The sequence below is a fragment of the Silurus aristotelis genome, assembly GCF_946808225.1.
Source record: "Silurus aristotelis genome assembly, chromosome: 29".
NCBI classification, from domain to species: domain Eukaryota; kingdom Metazoa; phylum Chordata; class Actinopteri; order Siluriformes; family Siluridae; genus Silurus; species Silurus aristotelis.
The window spans coordinates 6,143,270-6,155,551 of NC_139602.1; the positions used below are offsets into that span (position 1 = coordinate 6,143,270).

The 12,282-nt window shown below is 38.1% G+C and overlaps 1 protein-coding gene across 16 annotated transcripts in view; it reads left to right on the forward strand.

Moving 5' to 3' along the window:
- The window catches only part of LOC310722498 (DNA (cytosine-5)-methyltransferase 3A-like), a 72,350-nt gene continuing 60,068 nt past the window's right edge, over positions 1-12,282 (forward strand). For 3 of the 16 annotated variants that reach the window (XM_083534991.1, XM_083534996.1, XM_083535001.1), the window contains exons 1-2: positions 245-392; positions 12,202-12,282. The exon at positions 12,202-12,282 is cut by the window's right edge and continues 119 nt beyond it. The gene's annotated coding sequence lies outside the window, so the exon portion shown is untranslated. Of the gene's footprint in view, positions 393-12,201 lie in introns of all 16 variants that reach the window. The other 13 variants (XM_083534980.1, XM_083534998.1, XM_083534981.1 and 10 more) reach the window with 10 other exon arrangements.

Sequence of the window (12,282 nt, forward strand, 5' to 3'; positions counted from 1 at the left end):
GTTATTTATTGAGCTCTCCGCTCGTGCGTCGGATCCAAACCGTTACAGTTCCAACGTACGTCATCACCCTCACTCACTCATTTAGTCGCGCGCGCTTCCAAACCGCCCCCCTCCCTCCCCCGTGATGTCACGAGAACAACCGACGACAGCGGACTCTCCTCCCGTTTTTTCCCTTTTTTTTCCAGGACCCAGTGGAATCTCTTCCGGTTCTGACGTCCTCTGCGGCGGCGCGAGTTACCGGGGCCGGAGAGAGGGAGGGAGGGAGGGAGGAAAAGAGGGAGAGAGAGAGGAAAAAGGGAGAGAGGGAAAGAGCGGCTGTGGAGGGAAGACGGGACGGGGCTGCGCGCGAGCGACTACCGGAGGGGGGCTCAGGCCTGGGGCCGGCGAACCGGGTAACGTTTCACACCATTTTCTTCTTCTTCTTCCCCCTCCGCGTCTCTCTCTCTCTCTCTCTCTCTCTCTCTCTCTCTCGGTGTGTCTCGCTTTCGCGTGCTCAAACCAAATCAAACGGTGCGCGAGCGCGCGCAGTAACGGTGTGGCGTATGTCTCCAGGGTTCTCCGGGTTTGTTTTCTTTTTTTCCCTCTTTCTTTCTTTCTTTTTGTCCCTTTTTCCTGTCCTCCTGTCCTCCTGTTTCACCTTCAAGGAGAAAAAAACTCCGAGGACTCTGATTAACCGAGGCGGCGACGCTTTTGACTGTTCAGTGGAAAAAAACCGGAGCTCGGTGACGTTTTTTCCTGGGGATAGAGAGAAAAAAAGGATAGAGGGATACATATATATATATATATATATATATATATATATATATATATATATATATATATATATATATATATATATATATATATATATATATAATAAGAGAGAGAGAGAGAGAGAGAGAGAGAGACCTACGGCCGCGTCTCAATCTGAACACGACTCTGGGACAGAATGTCGCGTCCTGATTTTGCGGCGGGGTTCAACCGGGGACATGAAGAACACTGAGCACTGAGTGACAAAGAAATTATAGTATGAATACAAACCTGTAGGTGTTCAATAAACACTTTATACAACTTTCAACACTACATGCAACCCCGTAGGTGTTCATTCAACAGTATAACGGTGTTCTAAACACTTTATTCATGAATACATCCCTGTAGGTGTTCATTCTGCAGTGTTCTAAACACTATGTATGAATACAATCCTGTAGGTGTTCATTCTGCAGTGTTCTAAACACTTTATTCATGAATACATCCCTGTAGGTGTTCATTCTGCAGTGTTCTAAACACTATGTATGAATACAATCCTGTAGGTGTTCATTCTGCAGTGTTCTAAACACTTTATTCATGAATACATCCCTGCAGGTGTTCATTCTGCAGTGTTCTAAACACTTTATTCATGAATACATCCCTGCAGGTGTTCATTCTGCAGTGTTCTAAACACTATGTATGAATACAACCCTGTAGGTGTTCATTCTGCAGTGTTCTAAACACTTTATTCATGAGTACAATGCTGTAGGTGTTCATTCTGCAGTGTTCTAAACACTTTATTCATAAATACATCCCTGCAGGTGTTCATTCTGCAGTGTTCTAAACACTATGTATGAATACAACCCTGTAGGTGTTCATTCTGCAGTGTTCTAAACACTTTATGTATAAATGCAATGCTGTAGCTGTAACAGTGTTCTAAACACTTAATGTATAAATACAACCCTGTAGGTGTTCATTCTGCAGTGTTCTAAACACTTTATTCACGAATACAACGCTGTAGGTGTTCGTTCTGCAGTGTTCTAAACACTATGTATGAATACAACGCTCTAGGAGTTCATTCTGCAGTGTTCTAAACACTATGTATGAATACAACACTGTAGGTGTTCATTCTGTAGTGTTCTAAACACTATGTATGAATACAACCCTGTAGGTGTTCATTCTGCAGTGTTCTAAACACTTTATTCATAAATACAACGCTGCGGGTGTTTATTCTGCGGTGTTCTAAACACTTTGTATGAATACAACCCTGTAGGTGTTCATTCTGCAGTGTTCTAAACACTATGTATGAATACAATCCTGTAGGTGTTCATTCTGCAGTGTTCTAAACACTTTATTCATGAATACATCCCTGCAGGTGTTCATTCTGCAGTGTTCTAAACACTTTATTCATGAATACATCCCTGCAGGTGTTCATTCTGCAGTGTTCTAAACACTATGTATGAATACAACCCTGTAGGTGTTCATTCTGCAGTGTTCTAAACACTTTATTCATGAGTACAATGCTGTAGGTGTTCATTCTGCAGTGTTCTAAACACTTTATTCATAAATACATCCCTGCAGGTGTTCATTCTGCAGTGTTCTAAACACTATGTATGAATACAACCCTGTAGGTGTTCATTCTGCAGTGTTCTAAACACTTTATGTATAAATGCAATGCTGTAGCTGTAACAGTGTTCTAAACACTAAATGTATAAATACAACCCTGTAGGTGTTCGTTCTGCAGTGTTCTAAACACTATGTATGAATACAACGCTCTAGGAGTTCATTCTGCAGTGTTCTAAACACTATGTATGAATACAACACTGTAGGTGTTCATTCTGTAGTGTTCTAAACACTATGTATGAATACAACCCTGTAGGTGTTCATTCTGTAGTGTTCTAAACACTATGTATGAATACAACCCTGTAGGTGTTCATTCTGCAGTGTTCTAAACACTTTATTCATGAATACAACGCTGTAGGTGTTCGTTCTGCAGTGTTCTAAACACTATGTATGAATACAACGCTCTAGGAGTTCATTTTGCAGTGTTCTAAACACTATGTATGAATACAACACTGTAGGTGTTCATTCTGTAGTGTTCTAAACACTATGTATGAATACAACCCTGTAGGTGTTCATTCTGCAGTGTTCTAAACACTTTATTCATAAATACAGTGCTGCGGGTGTTTATTCAGCGGTGTTCTAAACACTTTGTATGAATACAACCCTGTAGGTGTTTATTGTACACTATATAGGTGTTCTAAACACTTTATGTATAAATGCAATGCTGTAGCTGTAACAGTGTTCTAAACACTTAATGTATAAATACAACCCTGTAGGTGTTCATTCTGCAGTGTTCTAAACACTTTATTCATGAATACAACGCTGTAGGTGTTCGTTCTGCAGTGTTCTAAACACTATGTATGAATACAACGCTCTAGGAGTTCATTCTGCAGTGTTCTAAACACTATGTATGAATACAACACTGTAGGTGTTCATTCTGTAGTGTTCTAAACACTATGTATGAATACAACCCTGTAGGTGTTCATTCTGCAGTGTTCTAAACACTTTATTCATAAATACAGTGCTGCGGGTGTTTATTCAGCGGTGTTCTAAACACTTTGTATGAATACAACCCTGTAGGTGTTTATTGTACACTATATAGGTGTTCTAAACACTTTATGTATAAATGCAATGCTGTAGCTGTAACAGTGTTCTAAACAGCTTATGTATAAATACAACCCTGTAGGTGTTCATTCTGCAGTGTTCTAAACACTATGTATGAATACAACCCTGTAAGTGTTCATTCTGCAGTGTTCTAAACACTTTATTCACGAATACAACACTGTAGGTGTTCGTTCTGCAGTGTTCTAAACACTTAATGTATAAATACAACCCTGTAGGTGTTCATTCTGCAGTGTTCTAAACACTATGTATGAATACAACCCTGTAAGTGTTCATTCTGCAGTGTTCTAAACACTTTATTCATGAATAAAACGCTGTAGGTGTTCATTCTGCAGTGTTCTAAACACTTTATTCATGAATAAAACGCTGTAGGTGTTCATTCTACAGTGTTCTTAACACTTTATTCATGAATAAAACGCTGTAGGTGTTCATTCTGCACTGTTCTAAACACTTTATGCATAAATGCAATGCTGTACCTGTAACAGTGTTCTAAACACTTTATGTATGAATACAACCCTGTAGGTGTTCATTGTACGCTATAACGGTGTTCTAAACACTTTATGTATAAATGCAATGCTGTAGCTGTAACAGTATTCTAACCACCTTATGTATAAATACAACCCTGTGGGTGTTCATTCTGCAGTGTTCTAAACACTTTATGTATGAAGGCACTGCAGTAAATGTTAATACAACACTTTAACAGTGTTCTAAACACTTAATGCCTGAATACAACATTGTAGGTTTTTAATTCTACACTATATGCAACCCTGGAGGTGTTAATGCTACACTATAACAAAGTTCTAAACACGTTATGTATAAATGCAATGCTGTAACAGTGTTCTAAACACTTTATTTGTGAATACAACATTGTAGGTGTTAATTCATTGTAGGTGTTAAACACTATATGCAACCCTGTAGGTGTAAATTCTACACTACAACAGTGTTCTAAACACTTTATTCATGAATATAACATTGTATTAATTCTACACTATAACAGTGTTCTACACGATAACGGTGTTCTAAACACCCTGTGTATGAAGGCAATGCTGTAAATGTTAATACACCACTGTAACAGTGTTCTAAACACTATGTAGCAATACAACATTGTAGGTGTTAATTCTACCCTATATGCAACCCTGTAGGTGTTAATTCTACACTGTAACAGTGTTCTAAACACCTTATGTATAAATGCAATGCTGTAAATGTTAACACAACACTGTAACAGTGTTCCAAACACAATGTACGAACACAACATTGTAGGTGTTAATTCTACACATGTAATTCTGCACGTGTTAATTCTACATTATATGCTATTCTTTAGTTGGTAATTCAACACGAACAGTGTTTTAAACACTTTACGTATGAATAAATCCCTGTAGGTGTTAATTCAACACTATAAAAATGTATTAAACACTCCATGTATAAATACAAGTGTTAAACACTTTGTTTATCGATATTATCTGTAGGGTTCCATTTATGGTCTCTGAGATTTGTACAGAACCTTCACAGGATGGTCCTGAGGTACGAGGTGTGTGTTGAAGTATCACAATGCCATTTATAGTGTTTACTGTAATCATTTTGGGGGTGGGTGTTAATGAAACACTTGAACCGAACGAGTTTTTTTATGGTGCTCTTTGAGTGTGATTTAAGTGTTAAATCAATAACGTTACAGTGTGTTCCAGAGGTGGGAAGTAACAAAGTGCAAATAGTTACTCTACTTAAGTAGATTTTTCCGGTAGTACGTTAATTCACTATTTATTTTTCGGACAACTTTTAACATATTTTCGGACTAGTTTACGAAGCCAACAACCAGCAATTCAGAAGGCAGTAAGAAGTCTGGGGTTAACGTGGATGAGACAGAGCGAGTCGGTGATGTAAACATGACTGAGAACAGAGACATCACCTGATCATCATCTTTTTTCTGCTTGTGTTCCTTATGGTGTTTGTTCAGCCTGGGTACATTCATTAGGTAACAAAATAAAATTTTTTTTATATATTAATATATTACAGTAATCCCCCGCTTTACCACAGAATTGCGTTGCCACAGAACTTATCAGTTTGGCTCATTTTTGGCTAACCAGAAAACTTGTTTTATATGGAGTTTTAGGTTGAAATAATGAAATGTATTATAAAAAATATCATTATTAATTATAAAATAAAGTAAAATGTTAATACAGTACAGTATCGCATTTGTGGGGTGGCGTCCGTTTATCGCGTTTTTTTCCGTTTATAAATGGGGGATTACTGTAATATGAGGTGAGGTCCTGTTACCATTGTGACACTAAAACAGGTAGTAGTAATGACTTATTTTACTTAATTACATGTCAGAGCTCAAACGTTTTTTTTTTTACTTCCACCAGAGTCTTTTAAAACATGAGTATCTGCCGTCTTTGGTCTGTTCCATTGAACAGTAAAGAAGCCTCATAGGTGAATCAGCGTAATGAATCACTGCATGTGGCGCTGTTACGACTGTAACACCGGCGTGGGAACACCGCCCTGATTCAGAAGCCCGAGTGCGACTGTTGTAAGGTTGTGTGTCGACTGAGTTTTAATGACGCGCTTGTGGGACCTAAATGTTATCAAAGGTGTAATGTCAGTGTTTTTATAATTTTATATGGTGTTTATTAACCTTGTTGTTAGGTGTTTGTTGTGGTGAGGTGTTAACTCATTGTTAGGTGTTTACTGTTGTGGTTAGAAGTTTATAGTTGTTAGCTGTTTATTATAGGGTTTTTTTTTTGTTTATTGTTGTTTTAGGTGTTTATTATTGTCAGGGTTTTATTATTCTTATTAGGTGTTTATTGCTTTTAGGGTTTTATTGTTGTTAGGTGTTTTATTGTTATTAGTTGTTTGATGTTAAGTGTCTATTGTTGTTGTTAGTTGTTAATTGTTAGTTGTTTGTTGTCATTATAGTTTATTGTTGTTGTTAGGTGTTTATTGCTGTGGAGTTTTTGTGGTTGTAGGTGTTTGTTATTGTCAGGGTTTAATTATTCTTATCAGCTGTTTATTGTTTCCTCGAGGTGTTTATTGTTGTAAAGGTTTTGTTGTGGTTGTTGGGTGTTTATTGTTCTTAGTTGTTTATTTCTGTCAGGTGTTTATTGTTGTCGTTACATGTTTATTGTTGTAAGGAGTTTGATTATTGTCATTAGGGGATTCTTGCTGGGGTAGGTGTTTATTGCAGTTAGCTGTTTGTGTTGTTGTTAGGTGTTTCTTGTTGTGGTTAGGTATTAATTATTGTGAGGTTTATTGTTTGAAGCACAGCTTAAACACATCCATCTCTGTTAAATATAAACCCCCAGACTAGGGGTCATATGAGTTCACTACATTTATACAATCTCACAATCTTCTTGCATTTCATTAAGCTTTATTTTCGCTTCATATAATGAAGTAAAGCTTTTATATCTGTACTGCTTGTTAAACATTTCTCAGACTAAAAAAAAACAAAAAAAACCATGAAAATGACTGAGGTTTTAAATCTGGACTACTAGCAGTGTAGAGTTGCCACTGCTCTCGGATTCCCTGCTGGAAGAAGATACGCCACCTGGTGTAATTCAGGTTGGAGTTTCTGTCCAATCAGATTTTACCAGAGGTGGCAAAAGTACACATGTCCTTCACTTCAGTAGAAGTGCAGATACTCATGTTTTAAAAGACTCTGGTAAAAGTTAAAGTAGTGACTACTTTTTTTTTTAACTCAAGTTAAAGTAAAAACATTTGGGCTCTGACATGTACTTAAATAAAAAAAAATTAGCCTGTTCAATATGTACCTTAAATTAATACTTTTGAAATTTTTAATACTCTAATCAACATAGGCAAATATTGATGCTTTATGCAAAATACATGTTTATTATTCGTGAAACCAAACTCATTATTAATACAAAATATTCGTGAAGGTTTTAAAGTTATTATTGCATTTGAAATGACATAAATCATCAGGACACCAAACGGAACCTTTGCTATGTTTCCACACGGACGGTTAATGAGGTGATACCGAAGAAACTCATAACTTTTATACAGGTTGATTTTCAAGTTGATTTTCCAGCTTTCTATACACATTTATTGTGTGTGTGAGGCAAATATTCACTAAGGTTGTTTTATTTATGTATCTGTGAAGAGAGATCACAGAGACGGCAGAGAGCGCCCCCTGTCTGTTTGCTTTATTTTACAAAAGCACAGCGTTTTGTTGTAATATGTATGTACAAATAAAAGTAGACCCTTTACAGATTCGAATGACGTTATGCTCTTATCTGTACGATCCAAAAACATACAACTTAAAGTTTGTTTTGACGTTATGAGGAAAAAAATGGCACAAAACGCACCGTTCTGTTTGCCAGAGGGCTCGTTGTCGGATGTGCCAGTGCCATTAAAATTACTTTGCATTTAGATAGTTTTAATTAATATATTAATACAAAACAAATAAAAAAATGTTGTTGCCTATTGAATGTTTTCAGGCTGCACATCAACCATATAGAACACAAGCAGAGAAAAGATGATGATGATGATCAGGTGATGTCTCTGTTACCAGTCATGTTTACATCACCGACTCCCTTCTGTCTCATCCACGTTAACCCCAGACTTCTTACTGCCTTCTGGATTGCTGGTTGTTGGCTTCGTAAACTAGTCTACGTCTGTGGTGTGTGAGAGCCAGGAAATGATACACCAGCGGATTGATAAAGCTTCGCAATGACAGGAAATCTGTTAATTGGCTGAAAACGGTGCAATGAGAAGAAAAAATATCAATCATGTGACCAAATAGGTTTAAACCAAAGTAACAAGTCTGTTTTGAAAATGTAAGAAGTAGAAATTGCAGATATTTGTGTAAAAAATGTAGAGTAAAAGTAAAAAATTGTACAACAAATAAATAGCGATGTACAGAAAATTTACTTAAGTACAGTAACGAAGTGTTTGTACTTCGTTACTTCCCACCTCTGGATTTCAGCCAACATACAACGTGTTGTCAACGGAAACTGGCGTGAGGTCTTCAGAGTCAGCCGACAATCCATCGACTCGCTTACTGTAAGGCCCTTTCGAATTTGTCTAAACACGTCTGCGATTTCACAGCATTTGATTGGACGGTCAGAGAGCGCACTAGTCAGAGCTCGCGAACCACATCCGTAGCAAACTGCACAAGCCCAAATATATTTGTGTGGATTTAATACCTTGTATTTTCATCTTTTCTGTAGAATTTGCACCAAAACACACAATTTGCCTTCGTTTTAAATCCCCAGGAAAACAAAATGCACAGAAAAAATGGACAGAAAACCTATTCGATGAGGTGATTATCGACGCTTCTGCAAGAGACGATGCATGCGAGCGGTGAAGGAGACGTGTTCAATGATGTTTGTTGGGTTTCTTGCTTTAGTTAGGATGTTCGTTCTCCCTGTATGAGATTGAATGCACTCTCATGTGCTTTTTAGAGTTGTGGCATCATAATGATGATGATGGTGCCTGTGAAAAGTTCAGAAAGTCTTGAGAGACAAAAAACCATCAAGCCCTCTGAATAACGCTTAAAAAACTCAGACGTACGCTTCGACTCATCGTCCTGTAATATGCGATATCACAACACAGGTTCCCTCAGCAGCCTCCAGAGAAGCCTTGAAGGCTTTTTTGGTTTAGTTATAGTTTAGTATATCATTGTTGTTTTTGTAGGTGTTTGATATTGTTGGGTGTTTGATGTTGTTAGGTGTTTATCATTGTTTTTAGATGTTTATTATTGTTGTTATTGTTGTTAAGTGTTTAATATTGTTGGGTGTTTATTATTGTTTTTAGATGTTTATTATTGTTGTTATTGTTGTGTTTTATAGTAGTCTATTGTTGGGTGTTTGATGTTGTTAGGTGTTCGCTGTCATTTTAGGAGTCTCTTGTTGTTATTGTTGTTAGGTGTTTATTATTGCTGCTGTTAGGTGTTTTATTGTCTTTATGATTTTGTTGTTCGGTGTTTATTGTTACAGTTCTAAGATGTTTGGTGCTTATTGTTGTTGTTAGATGTTTTTTTTATTTGTTGTTTGGTGTTTTATTATTTTTTAGATGTTTATTTCTGTTGTTGTTGGGTATTTGATGTTAGGCGTTTGTCATTGTTAGGAGTTTTTTGTTGTTGTTGTTGTTAGCCGTTTCTTATTGTTGTTGATTGGTGTTTATTGTTTTTGGTCTTAGGTGTTTGATGTTGTTAGGTATTTATTGTTGTTGTAGTTGTATGATGTTTGGTGTTTATTGTTAGGTGTTTGATGCTGTTAAATGTTTATTATTGTTGTTGTTAGGTGTTTATTGTTGTAGTCGTAAGATGTGATGTTTATTGTTGTTAGGTGTTTGATGTTAGGTGTATTGTTATTCCTGTGTATTATTTGTAATGTTGATAGACATTTCACTTGTCTGTAGACTGAAAAGAAAAATGCGGCTAGCAAAGTCTAAGGGCTCATTTATTAACTAGCGTAAACAAGACTATAGAAAACAGGCTCACGAAAAAAATGTTTATACAAAAGTGTCCGGATTCTGTAAATAAACATTCTAGCACAGAATTTAGATTAGCTAGCAAGAAGTGTTACCATGTTCTGTGAACCCTCCGCATATTTGTTGTGATTTTTCGTGACAAATTTACTTCAGCAGGTGTCATTTTTTTTTAAACAGTTCACAAGATGATGATGTGTGCTAGAACCTGTGGAAGTTCGATTAGCAATGCTTAATGTAATATTAGCTACGCAGAGTGGGTATTTTTATTTATTTTTTTTAAATGAGTATATCCCCGTCTTTGTGCCGTCTGTATTAAAGGTTTGCTGGCTATATTTTTAGCCTTAGGGATTAAAAGGCTAAGCATGTAGCTTGAGGATTAGTAGCAACGCTGTTGTCATTTCCGGTGTTTCGTAAGGGTCAAAATATTGACACACCAGTTTAGCTCTAATCCCTTGAGGTCCCTTCCAGGCTAGTGGAAGAGACCTCAAGGGATTAGCGCTAAACTGGTGTGTTTTGTGTCTTGAGAAACCCACTTATATTAAAGCTAATCAGGTTTCCCTTTGTTAGGAAGCGTGAAGATCCTTTTTCAATGGAAAAAGGTTATGTGGTCTAATGAGTCCGGATTTATCTTGGAACGTGATTTGCATCATGCACCTTTAACTTACAGCCTGTTGGGGCAGTGTTATGATCCGGGGTTGCTTCAGTTGGTCAAGGTTTGGCAATGTTGTGTCTAACAAATGGGGTCAGCTGACTAGCCGGATATACCGATTGACCAGGTTTTATCATCAATGGATTTCTTCGTCACATTTTCCCCCTAGTTTAAGATGAGAATGCCAGAATTCGTCAGGCTGAAATTGTGAAAAAAGTGGTTCAGGGAGCATGAGATATACATTGGCCACCACATAGTCTCTTTGGGAATTCTCAGGATGTGTCTGAGAAGACGAATGGAATTCTAGGAAAGAAAGGCGGCAAATCGAATTGTGTAGCACTTCACGTTAGTTGCGCTAACAGTCCGAGCGACACCAGCGCTAGGATCCATGCTAGTGAAGGAAAGCAGTGGAGCTCAGGATGGAAACTGGCAGCATTTCAGTAAACGCCATGTTACACAGGCGAGTCCCTCGCGGGAGGCATTTCCACAGCGACTCCCTTCCGCCTGTGCCAGGACTCGCTCGCTTTAGCTTCACACACTGGAGAGAAGTGCTGAGCGAGCTGCCATGGGCCGACCACACAAGGACGCACTCCTGTTTTGTCTGCTTGCACATAAAGCAGGTTTGATTGACGATCGCAGATGAAAAGCCTCAGTGGAAAACCCCGTGTATTTTTTGTATTTTTTATCTCCTCTTCACAGCTGCTTGAGGAGAACATATTGAACTCCGATGAGAGACTAGCGCCCGGGTTTGTTCATTTTAAGGGACTCATTTTAACTCCATGATAGAGCAAAGAAACAGTGAAATTTTTTTTTTCCGCGTATCCTATCTAGTTAAGAAGTTGGGAAAGAGTGCAGGGTCCACCATGATACCGTGCCCCTGAGGTAGAGAGGTGTAAGAGCCTTGCTCAAGGGCCCCAATACTAGCAGATTGGCGGTGTTGGGACTTGAACAGCAGACTTGGGGTTTAGGGAATAGGGTATAGTAAACCTATAGGGCCCCTCAGGCACAAAGGTTTAAGCTCCTTGCTCAAGATCCCAAGACTGGCATCTTGGTGATACCGGGGCTGGAACCCCGACCTTACGATCAGTAACCCAGAGATACCTGCACATATTAATAACCTCAACAGTGATGGAACTATAACGAATGAATATTACCTAGAAGATGGATTCCCTTCTCCTCCTATCAACACTCTATCCGCAAAGGTTCATGGACCCTTGAGCACCCCCTATTTGAACATCAGTCCGCATTTGCTCTTAATAAGCTCAACTCTGTGTTGTGTTGCCATTTTGTCGAGTTTCGTGTTTAGACACAAGGATGTCCTACGGAAAGCAGGAAGATCCAGTTGGTGTCTCAATAAGTTTTTGTCCGTACAGTGTGTATATATTTCTGAACAACATCTGTTGTTAAAATAGTTGAAAAACGTTTGTTTACAGATACATGTGTTTGGCTTCGTATTAGCATGGGTGCAGGGTTAGTTTAGCAAAGCTAGCTAAGGACTAGCTACATGCTCCAGATGCAACAACAACAATCATTCGACAGGATACTACGAAGCCAACACAAATTCACAGTTTTTCCTTGATTTTTTTTTTCCATTTTCGAAGAAACTTCTTAGTCCACGATTCTAAGTTTTTACCTAAAGTTTAGGGTTTTGCAGAGTTTGCCAAATTCTTTACGTGTTTTATTGTTTTGGTCTCGCGCAGGGAGAAGGAGGACCTGAAGGACGTGCGGAAGGTGGATCAGCAACATCGATCCCACAGCAGCTTTCTTTCTCATCCGAGCTC